General features: G+C 46.9%; 1 protein-coding gene across 1 annotated transcript in view; it reads left to right on the top strand.

Annotated features, from left to right (window-relative positions):
• Positions 1-12191, top strand: part of adgrb2 (adhesion G protein-coupled receptor B2) — a 159246-nt gene that overhangs the window by 31723 nt on the left and 115332 nt on the right. The gene's annotated exons all lie outside the window — the stretch shown is intronic.

Below are 12191 nucleotides of genomic sequence, written 5' to 3'. Positions count from 1 at the left end.
TTTCTCCTGGTTGCCACTCCGCAGAACTAATTTGTAATTCCATTTTGTTGGAGCACAAGGTCTGCAAAGTTTTTGCTTTGTTGTGCAGGCTGGAGAATTACACAGTTTCTCTGAATTTTGTCTCCGACATGATGTTGGCCCTTTAATTAGAAACTAGAAACTGCAGTTCAAAGGGTGCTCATGAAAACATGCATCAAAAGATTTGCAAATGTCTTTCTAAATTCCAGCCTTCAGATGTATATTTTAGTGGTATCCCTCTGTGGGAGAGAGAGGTGTGGCTCAACTTCTGCTGTATACAAGTGTGTGTGTGTGTGTGTGTGTGTGTGTGTGTGTGTGTGTGTGTGTGTGTGTGTGCGTGTGCGCGCGCGCGCGTCATGCTGTATGTGTGTGTTCTTATCGGGTGGGGGGAGTGTGTTTATCAGGCTATGTGTGTTGAAAGCTGACCTGTGGTGTGTTTTTAATGACATAGCCTGCCGTAGTGGGCCTAGATCTCTATCCATATTGCTAACTATGAAATCGGATCAGGATGTGATCCAGACCACCTAGTGAGTGAGTGTCATACCGCTCATCACAATATGAGCCAAAATCCAAATCTGCCTACCGTCTTGGGCTTTGGGTCAATGGGGTTAATGCAGCCTAGACCCAATCAAATGACAGCGCTTTCATGGAAGCTGCAAAGTATCCCCAAAGTGGATTGTGTATTTATTTGTTGTATTTTGACCAGTAACATGCTGTTTTCTTGTTACATTGGATATCGTGCTGCGTTAATGATTTCATCAGACGGTTGGGTCGTTGTGACGCAAATGTATAAAGTAGATTTGTGACCAAAATAAAACGATCTAGTGAACAATGAAGTTGGTAAATGTCGGCACATTTTAATTTCAAGTTTTCACGAGTGGTGAGCTAATCATTTTGAAATTTTTTGTCTTTCTACGTTGTCAGAACAAAGAAAGATAAGACAATAGACAAATGTTAACTCCCTGTGATCTTAAATAATTGTTCATGATAATGATTACAGGGCGGCTATGAACACTATGAACTTTGAACACAGATTTCGGCAGTGTGTGGGTTTGGGTGTGTGTGTTCCTATCCTTGTGAGGACCTGAGACATAGATAAACGCCTTCCAATCTGTAACAAGAGCACTGACCCTCACTTGGTTTTGGCATATGCAGCTATATGTGTACGTTTCATAGACGTCCTCCCTTGTGCGTGGATTTTTTGAAAGTGTGCATTCCTTAAAGCTCTTGAGGCCCCTCAAAGCTTTGTGTCTGGGGCCTTTGAGTGGAGAACAGTAGATTGGGTTAAATCCCCTCACCACAGGAAAGGGCAGTGCTCGGATGAGCAGTGCTATATACAGGACCTTATGAGGTGTGTGTGTGTATGTGTGTGTGTGTGCGAAACGCCTGCGTGTGTGTATAAGCCCGTGTCCATCTTTATGACTGCCCCTGCTTCTGCTCTTTTTAACCTTCCTAGAGCAAAACACCGTCACATTTAAACAAGCTGCCAATCTACCACCTCATTGCACACCAGACCCACTCGCACACACAAAAACCACACAAGTACACCGGACACAAACACACACGCATGGCTCGGTGACCCTAGCAGTGTAATGCAACACCATCTATGAATAACGGAGGCAAACAGATCAGTGCACTATCGACCCGGGAGCACTCGGTTCACACTGTTTGCACCAGGAGGACTGCGCCATGTGCTCCACAAATTTACACAGACAGTCTGTGGGGAGGGAGGGAGGGAGGGAGGGAGGGGGGGGGGAGGGAGAGAGATGGAGGGAGAGAGAGGGAGAGGGAGAGTCCTCTCTTCAGAGAGACAGGCACATTGTAAATAATACTTAGTTCTTAGTAACCTGGTTGAATAAAGGTTTAACGCAAATTCTAAAGGGAAGGGGAGTCGTAGCGCGAGAGAGAAGGCTATTGTAGATCCATAGAGAGCTTAAGAGAGAGATGGGAGGAGAAATATAGAATGGGTCCGAAAGAGCGACACAGAGAGACAGCGAGCGTTAACATATTTTCAAAAAACAATGACCGGGCATCCATAGAGTGGTCATTGTCCCTGGCAGTGGGTGGTAATGCAGCTGTTCAGATATATTATTTTAGTATTCTATTTGACATGGTTCTGGGTGAGCTGAGCCAGCAGGGCTGTATATCGCAAGCGGCTGAGAAAGTAGCGCTCGTTAGAGGTGTCACATTCACGATGAGATAGTAACACATAACCCCATCCCTAAGTCACCGACGATCGACAGTAAAAAAAAAACAATAACCCATACCCATTCTATCCGTTCTGTTTCCTCTATTTTTTCTTGGTTTTTATGCATGCATGCAGAAACACAAACCCGCAGGTATACGCTTGGTATCTATAAATCCATAGGCAACCGAGGGCATTAATGAAAAACCAAAGCAGGCAGGTTGTCATGGACTCGATGGCAGTTTAAATAAATTGTCAACTGTTTATTAAAACTATTTTAATTATTGAGTATCTAATCTTGGCTCACAAAGTGTTTTGTTCAACATTAATTAGGCTTTCACCCGAGAGCTGGTATCGGCACACTTTGATTGACAGGCTACACACTGTTCAGAGAGGTATGGGAAAACGACTTTGACGAAAAAATACCCTGAGACATTTAATTAGAAATGCAGTACATTTCCTAACCATGTTTTAACAGTCGGATGGTGCGCGTGTCCCCCTGCAATTAACAACGGCTTACGACAAACAGTCGTGGAATGAGAAAGTGACTCCGTCTCAAGTTACCCAGAATGCCTTCCGGTGTTAACGCTTGCATTTCACACAAAAACGCACACATGTACGCACAAAACAGTGTGTGTGTGTGTGCTACATACTTGCGTGTGTCTGAATGTACACACAAATGTGTTTGGAGCCTTCGCAAAAGGAGAAAGGGGCTCTGCTGCTGATGTGAGACAAGCACTGAGTTGCCACGGTGAATATGTCACCGTGATGGATGGCGGTCCTCCTATCGCCCTCCTTCCCCCAGGTGATGGAGAGCCTGAGGTGGGGGCAGAGGGGGCTCGGAGCTGTGTTCTGGATCCAAGAACAGCACCGCCGACCCGCTGTGGATATCACCATTTCCCAACCTACCCCTTCTTGCCACTATCGGTCTTCGTTATCGGGTTTTTCTTTGGACACAAGCTAGCTAGCTAGCTGGCTAACTACAGCGAATGTTGCATTCAAACGGCTCTTGAGTCGACTTTGTAGCTCGGTAGCTATCCAGCCCTCGGCCCTCTGGGGCAAAAAGCTGCGGTTAATCAAAGAAACAAATTGCGCTGCTCGTATCGGTAGGTACGAGCCAGGGTGTGACAGACGCCATCATTAGCATGAGCGTGAGTCTCTCTCTCTCTCTCTCTCTCTCTCTCTCTCTCTCTCTCTCTCTCTCTCTCTCTCTCTCTCTCTCTCTCTCTCTCTCTCTCTCTCTCTCTCTCTCTCTCTCTCTCTCTCTCTCTCTCTCTCTCTCTCTCTCTCTCATATGAAGGCCACGTGTCTCCACAGCAAAGCTCTCAATCACGCATCAACAAATTCTCCACCGTCCTCTGCTTCTCCCGTTGGCTCTTCCATCACGTGGCTGTGGTCGTTTAGGCCCTCTCTTTAATCTACTTTGTCATTTTGGCATTATGAATCGTTTCTCAAAACGGAGAACTTTGTGCCTGCTATTTGTGGGCCTATAGGCGTGACGTGTGCTCCACAGTGGTTTCCCGTGGCGAGCTTCAACCCCCTGCTATATAGGAATGATGATACTTTATCTTTAAGAACTGCAAGCAATTGAGATAATATCTACATCCATTTATTAAAGAGTGAAACATGATTTGTTTTTATATATTTTAATCAAAAATATATATATATATTTTTTTATCTTTGTAAAGATCTTAGAGATCTGAAATTGCCTTTTCTGTGACCCAGGTTGAAATTATTATTCAAAATAATGTACAAATACATTGATGTATATTGAAACTTAAATTGTGTATCAGGAAAGCTAGGGATCCTCAGCTAATTTTCAGCTCTATGTTCTAGGCAGAGTTCCAGTCCTCCACAGCCTGATGACACACACACACGCACATACACGTTCATACACACACACACACACGCACGCAAACACACAAACACACAGCACACACACACATACCCATACACACACACACACACATACACACATACACAGACGGTCACCTCCGCAAGGCTCACTGGGAATAATCATTAGTCAGGGATAGAGGGTATGAAGGACTGAAATAAGTGATGGTTAGGGGGAGGAAGAGGAAAGCAGGGAGAGAGGGAGGGAGAGAGATCTAGAGAGGGAGAATAGGATTTTGCTAGAGCCCTTGGGACAATACTTTGGCAGTGAGACATCTTTCTCTCTCTCTCTCTCTTTCCCCCTCCCCCCTCTTTCCTTCATCTCACACTCTCCTCTTCAGATCTAACAGTCCTCCATACACTTCTCCAGCAATCTCTTCCCCCTCTCGCTTATACAGACACAGACAGACACACACACGCACACAAACACACACTAACATCAACACTCTAATAATGAGAGACCTGCGAACAGAGGGCATGTATGATTGACTGTGCGTTTCCTTCCCTCTGTCTGCATGATGACACGTATGTGTGTGTGCGTGGGAGTTTGCGCTGGGTTGGCTTGGTTGGGAACATGTGTGACCAACTTTATGGATCAGGGTGTCGAGAGGCAGGGCGGCACTGTGGTGGGCAGGCCCCCGATGAAAACAGTAAATACCAAGCCCACTCAAAAACACATTCACAGGAGGAGTGCGGCGTGCCACTGTGGATGCCGTGCAGTAATTACATGCTTTGCTATGTTACAATACCCAGTGATTTCCCTTGACTAACCCGCCAAAAGAGGCAACGAAAAATGGCACTTTTGTGACACACACACGCATACACAAGCACCCACACACACACACACACTCGCATGTGTGTGTGTGTGTGTGTGTGTGGGTGTGGGTTTGTGTGTGTGGGTGTCGGAGTGTGTGTGAGCACACTGTGACAACTGGATTAGTATTCTGGTTCACAAGCCTTGCCTCTCTTCGTGGCTGTGCTCAGCACTGAGGCTCTTTATACTCTACTTTAACCCCCCCCCCCCCCCCCCACACACACACACACAACCCCCAGTGTACTTATGGTTATACCTGTTGCATCAACATACACATATTGATTGTCTTGGTTTCTATATGGACGCCAGAGGCAACCTAAACCTATCCATTTTGTCACATAACGCTGAAGTGTTCCGCTCCATTCAAAATCACATATTGTATATAGTGTCCCTGCTCTGCAATAGACACCTACAGGGTATTGTAGTTCCTGCAAGGAAAATGATAATCTGTCAGGGATCCCTATATATTCTTGAAGTAACTCTCACCTTCCCACACACACACACACACACACACACACACACACACACACACACACACACACACACACACACACACACACACACACACACACACACACACACACACACACACACACACACACACACACACACACACACACACACACACACGTTTAGACATAATAGGGAGAGCATTGCTTAGTTTTCGTTGTATTGATTCCCTTGCTCCCCTTCCTAGACCCCAAGGGATTTCAACATGACAGTCTGCAAGGATTAAATCTTGGTGGATGGTTGGTTGGGGGGGGGGGGGAGGGGGGAGAGGGGAGAGGAGAGAGAGAGAGACCAGGGGTCATAGGTCAGGGTAGATTGATGCTTCTGGCGGGTGTTTTTCTTTCTGAGTAAAATGGAGTCAGTGAGAACAGGAGCGGGGGGAGGATGAAGTGGAGTAAGAAAGACATGGTTAAGGCACCAGTGGGCCAAATTAGCTAACCTCCAGAGACACCGCTTTTGCCTTACCATCAGGGGGAGGGAGGAGGGAGGGGGAGGAAGGGAGCGAGGCAGGGAGAGGGAGAGAATGTTTGCTGGGTGTGGATAGAAGGAGGATGGTAGATACGGAGAGCAGCCTATATGTCTTATGGATCATATAATCCCTGAGTGCTCACATAAACAATTTAATAGCAATGACTACAGCTTATAGAGATGTATTACGCCATCACACACTCGAGCAAACATGCATACCCATGCGCAAGACAATTAAAACACATGCACACACATGAACATACACAGGCACACTCTCTCCCTCTCTCTCTCTCTCTCTCTCTCGCTCTTCCTCTCTCTCTCTCTCTTTGGCCCTCTCTCTCACTCTGGCTCACTGCCTTCCATCTCTGGCTCCAGTGGGTTCCTGTGATCGATTAACTGCAGAAACTAGTCAGGTGCTTCATGCTGCACCTGTGGCCAGTGCCCTGCGATGGGGTCTCCATGGAGAATGATGGCTTTCATGCCTGACGTCCGCCACGTATACAGTGTCTGCATTGTCTGGGTGTGAGCAAATGTGGGTGTTGAGTGTATGATCATGTGTCGGCTTGTGTGTGTAGGCTTGAGAGAGCGCATGCATGTGTGTGAGGGCAGGAGCGCGTTTGTATGCTAGTTACGTCCTAGTATCCTAGTTAAGCTTTTCATTGACGTTTTCTTTGTGACGGCTTTGACGGGCAGGATTTCCCGGTAAAGCCGGCCGGGTAAGCGTAAATTGCAAGACAACACACAACAGTTAGCCGCGTGGTCAGCGATGAATCGACTCGTGCCCAACGGCAGACTTTCTCTTTCCGGCAGCAGTGAATCATACGCCCTTGGCTGAAAATATATTACGTTTCTTTCAAGCTTTTCGGCCAAATAATTATAATTCATTTCCGATGTTTGTGTGTCGCATCCTTTATCCTATAGCAGCCACTCTTGACTTTCTACAAGGTTGAAAACACATAATAGTTTTTCCCTCTCCGAACAGATGTCAGCATGTGCGCGTCCGTCTGTGTATGTGTGTATATGTGTGTGTCTGTGTCATTATATAACTCGATTTAATCCAATCAGCGTGCAAGGCTATGCCATGTGGGAAACAACTGGCCACCTGAGCTCCCAGTAGTTGCTAACTATGATCACTCGCACCGCCTGACCCCTACACATGACTACCTATGGCTGTTTGCATGCAGCGATGCGTGAAGGTGTGTGTGTGTGTGTGTGGGTGTGGGTGTGTGTGTGGGTGTGCCTGCCTGACCAATGATGTGACATGCCAATCCATGATTGTTATTTACGGTAGCAGTATAATTACGGTGGCGGTACGGTACAGCGATTGTGTGTGTGTGTGTGTGTGTGTGTGTGTAGGTGTGTGCGCATGCAGTTAAGGGGGATGGTTGCTGTCACTTTGCCAGCAAATCTATACTGAATACGGGTATCGTGATGACACGCTCTTTTTTATTGGTCGCTTGGCTATTGTGTACATGTGCTGTGCTCAGGTAACATCCATTTCAAGACTGGGTTGATTGTTTCGTCACACACACACGCAGGCACACACACACACACACACACACACACACACACACACACACACACACACACACACACAGACACACAGACACACAGACACACAAAGACACACACACACACACAAAGACAGATGGAGGAAGATTATTCATAGCGAGCAACTAAAATTATGACAGATATAGTAGCATTATGTAAATGTGTCTCACAGCACACTATCAAGAAAATATCATAATTTGCATTCTGTCCGAGGGGTATTCGAGAACGGTTTAAGGATTGTTGCGAAAATTGTTACCGGACAGAGGTAGATTTTGTGTGTGTCTACATGAGCATGTGTGTGCGTTCGCATGGCTGTGTCTACGTCCGCCGCATGCATTAATTTCTGCGTTTGTACCTGCGTTGGGTTTAGACAGGAAGCACACATGCACATGCACATCCACACATGCACATGAAAGCACACACCAATTTACATGTTAAATTCGGAGACGGGCAAATCAACTCACTTGTGTTTACGTGCTGTGTGTTTGTGTGTTTGTATGTGTGTGCGTGCGCCTATGAACGTCTCGGTCTGCATGTACATTGCATGCTCATATGAGCGCACACACACACACACACCGGCACGCACCCATGTCTACCCGTGTTTGGATGAGACGGCGAACAGTGCTATATAAATGGTGCAGCGCTTCCCTAACTTGGCTGGTTGGCTTGTCACCGCGCCCCGCCTCACCTGCCCTGGAGGTGTCCTTCATGATAAGTGTCAGTGGCTCACTATGGGGGCCTGACGCCTCCCCCCCTGGGGAACTCATTTGTGTTCATCTGGCCTGACAAGAGCGGGGAATCTGTTTGCCAGGCACAGCGCCACATGATGGACAGAGCCATTTATCCTAATAGAGGGTGTACTCAGATAGGTAGAACCACCTATGTACATAAGCTCACTCTTGCGTCAACGTACACGCACACGTTTATGTAGGCGAGCACACAGACGCATGAACACACACTGTCGGCTGTCTAATTCTTTACACGTATACGTACGCACACAGGCCGACCCACTGCCTTATTCTGTCCACTTGTTTGCAAGCGCTTGCACACACACACACCTACCACGCACACACACGCTCGCGCGCACGCACTAACGCACGCACGCACGCACACACACACACACACATCACACAAAATAAATAGACATGGATGGTCTAAAACAAAAACATAGCCGTTCATTTACATGAAAACAAGTTTCCAACACTCCGCCCTCAAGCCATCTAGAGCTGCGTTTTGTTTTATTCAGTTATTCAGTGTTTGTTGTTTATTTTTGCTTATTGATTCGGGGGCTGATCAAGGTTCTCACACTCCTCTTACTCCAAATGTGCTTGAAGCAAACACCCACACAAACATCCACTTCAATGGTGTGCGCCCATACTCTGTTGTGTTTGTGTGTCATGTATGTGTCAACGGCCGATGTTTATGCATTATTCTTGTTTTGTGTATGTATGGAGAGGGGGGAGGGCTAGCGGGGGGTGGGGGGGTGGGGGCTGGTGGAGTTGGGTTGGTAATTGTCAGGGTGATGACATGGTATGAAATAAATAATAATGTACTGGACACCCGCGCAAGCATGCAACATATCAGATACTGTTGGTCACTCTGCTTGTCTGTGTATGTGTGTTTGTGTCCGTCTGTGTTTGTGTGTGTCGTAACAGATATGTAACTGCCATAAAATACAGTTTGATGAGACATGATACACTTGAAAGATAAAATTGAAACACAAAAAAGAAAACACAAGCGCACACACCGCACGCACGCATGCACACATTACACACACACACACACACAAATGCATACACACACACAAACAGGAGGACAAGCGGACACTCAATTCGCTTTTTATAGGAGTATAGGTTTATTTAGCCAGCCTCCAAGCATCATAGTGGCATATTTTGTGTGCGTCTGTCTGTGTGTTTGTGTGTGTGTATGTGAGTACGGAGAAGAGGCTGAATGACAAGTGACAGCCGGGCCCTTCCAGTTGTAATGATTCTTCAGGCAACAAAAGGTCAGACAATTGGATGCATTATTCTAATTAGCGATTGACAGACAGTCCTGCCCTTGCTGCTAGGTCACACTTACAAGACAACACTGGCTAGTGACAGGGCTCTCTCTCTCGCTCTAGCTTGCTCGCTCTCTCGCTCTGTTAACTCGGTCCGTCTTTCTTTCTCTCACTACCACACGTTATTATTTATTATTTTAATCTCTCTCTCTCTAGCTCGCCCGCTCGCTCTTTTAACTCTGTCTGTCTCTCTCTCTCTCTCTCTCTCTCTCTCTCTCTCTCTCTCTCTCTCTCTCTCTCTCTTTCTCTCTCCCCCTCTCCCCCTCTCCCCCTCTCCCGCTCCCCTGCTTTGCTTTGCACTCCCTTTGTCGGAGCAGATCAGCATCACCAGCCACTTTTTGGCAATTAATTCCGTCCTTCGGGCAACAGGTCCGTATTTAAAAATCATTACATGAGCTGGAAATATTGCCCCACCACTTGGGCCATGGCGCATGTGTGTGTGTGCTTGACTGTGTGTCGGCCCCCGTGTGTTTGCTACCTCTCTCTATTTTCCATGAATTCCTTACCGTCAAGTCCACTCATCCGTGGGCCCCTTTTCCCTTTGGGAGATAAATCTCCCTTAAGACCCAGGAGCACATCCACCTCCATCCCCTGGGTCCCCTCACAGTTACTCCCCCCCCCCTATAGATCCCACCGCCCCCGTAAAGGAGATGGTATCAACGGCATGGACAGGCAGCGAGGCTGAGCCTGGAGTAGATGCTCCCCTACATAGCCTAGAGGTGTGGGTGTGCGTGTGTGTCTGTGTCCGTGTGTGTGTGCATGCACGCGTGCATGTGAGTCGCCCCAGTACCTCTGATGGCACTTAACAGCTCTGGTACACCACTAAAAAGAAGAAGAAAAAAGCAACATTGAATCAGGTGTGGTGGCGTCGCCGGCTTAAATAGCGGATTTACAGCCACAGCAAAGTGACCCGTTTGACCTTGGCCGTTGCTGTGTGCACACGGGGCAGCCGGGCTTAACCAGTTTCACGGTTTTGTCCGTTGACCGCCCTAGAGAGAGAGAGAGACCAATCGCCACTTAACCCTGCTGTGTCTTCTTTAGATTGGTTGAATCTATGTGCCGTGTGTCCCTCTACATGTTGGAAGTGTGTATGCAGTCGCTGACTACTATTTGTGGTTTGCCCTGGAATTCAACGTTGCTTGCCTCAGTGCCTCCCATTGCAATCGGGGCAGATTGCATTAAAGCATTAAAGCAAGGACACCCTCTGCCCACTAGCGCCGAACCGTAGTGACACGAGCTCCACGGTCATCCCCGGGTCCACAACCGACACAACAAAGAAGGGTTTTTTGTTTGGCCGTGCACTGCCAGGAAGGGGTCGATCAAGGTGATGCCTCGTGATAATGGGCCCTAAGGTCCTGTGGGGTGCGCATAAATTCATACCTGTCACCGTTTTAGCACTTTTCAATCTGGCTGGCGATGGATGGGTCAGCCCTGCACTGAGACAATGTGGAGAATCTGTCTTTGTCTGTGTGTGTGTGCGTGTGTGTGTGTGTCAGGGAGGGAGAGAGAGACCGAGCGAGACAGAGACAGAGAGATAGAAGAGGCGGAGCCATTTATAGATTTCAGAGCTGTTGAGCTAGCTAGACAACCGCAGTCTAATGCACAGAAGGCGCTGTGTGTGATCGGGTGTATTATAACAGGAATGAATGTATGACACTTCATAGAATGTGCTCCTGTTTAAAAGCAAATCGAAAGTATTACTTACTTTTTTGTCTCTGTCCCACTTACTTAAGTTCTCACTTACTTAACAGGAAATCCCGATCTGAATTCCAAACCGCAGGCCTGTGAGGCTTTTATATTTTTAATTTCCATTTTTGAAAGAACCGTCAGTGATTCATCTTGGCATGACCTTATTATTTTTCCATCTAATCTTCGCTCTGATTAACGACAACACGGCGAATGCTAGCTGCATGGCTAATATCCCCGCAGTTAAAAGACACAGCGATGACGCCGTGTGAGCAGTATAGAGGCTACATGTTGCAGAGCAAAAATAAAAAATGACTCCACCGGTATTATCATTTTGACATCATCATCATTTGAGCTCATTAATAGCGAGTTGATTTGAAAAGTGTGGGGGGTAAAGCACTGGTGGGGCTGCAGGAGGTCAGAGGGAGAGGGAGAAAAAGCCATATATCAGTTTTCTTTTTTTCTCAAGCCATCTTTTGCTCTGTCCAGACGCAGACTAAGTAAGGCCGTAAAAGTTTATGACGCGATTTAATCCATTAAGATATAAATAAAGGGACAAATAGATAAAAGGATTATTCTTTTTTTCCTCCTGTAGGGGACATTAAAGGGAGAGGAGTGCTTCCAGGGGTCAGGTAAAGGGAGAAAAGAGAAAAATAAGTGTGGGTGTGGGGGGGTTGTGCCTGTGGGATTTACGGACATGGCGGCTGTTATGAGCCCACTGTCACACCCGAGTGGCTCCCCACGGCGGATTGAACACGCAGAGGAAGCAGAAAGAAGCAGGGAACACTCCCCGGTTTCCATCTTGTTCCCTCTATCTGTTTTTTTTTTGTTCCTCTTCTTTCGCAGAAACCTACTTTGTTTTATTCCCGCTTTCGTTTCATTTCATCATTTCTTTCCCCCCATTCTTCATTCTTTTATCACCTCTGCAAAAATGCAAAATAATACCAAAAAAATGAAATGAATGTATTAACGGATATTAAATGGAAGATGGCTGCAAGGGGAAGTGG

This window comes from Gadus chalcogrammus, chromosome 22 (assembly GCF_026213295.1).
Source record: "Gadus chalcogrammus isolate NIFS_2021 chromosome 22, NIFS_Gcha_1.0, whole genome shotgun sequence".
Lineage (NCBI taxonomy): Eukaryota > Metazoa > Chordata > Actinopteri > Gadiformes > Gadidae > Gadus > Gadus chalcogrammus.
Note: the sequence above shows the minus strand (reverse complement) of the source record. Positions and strands in the feature narration are given on the sequence as shown.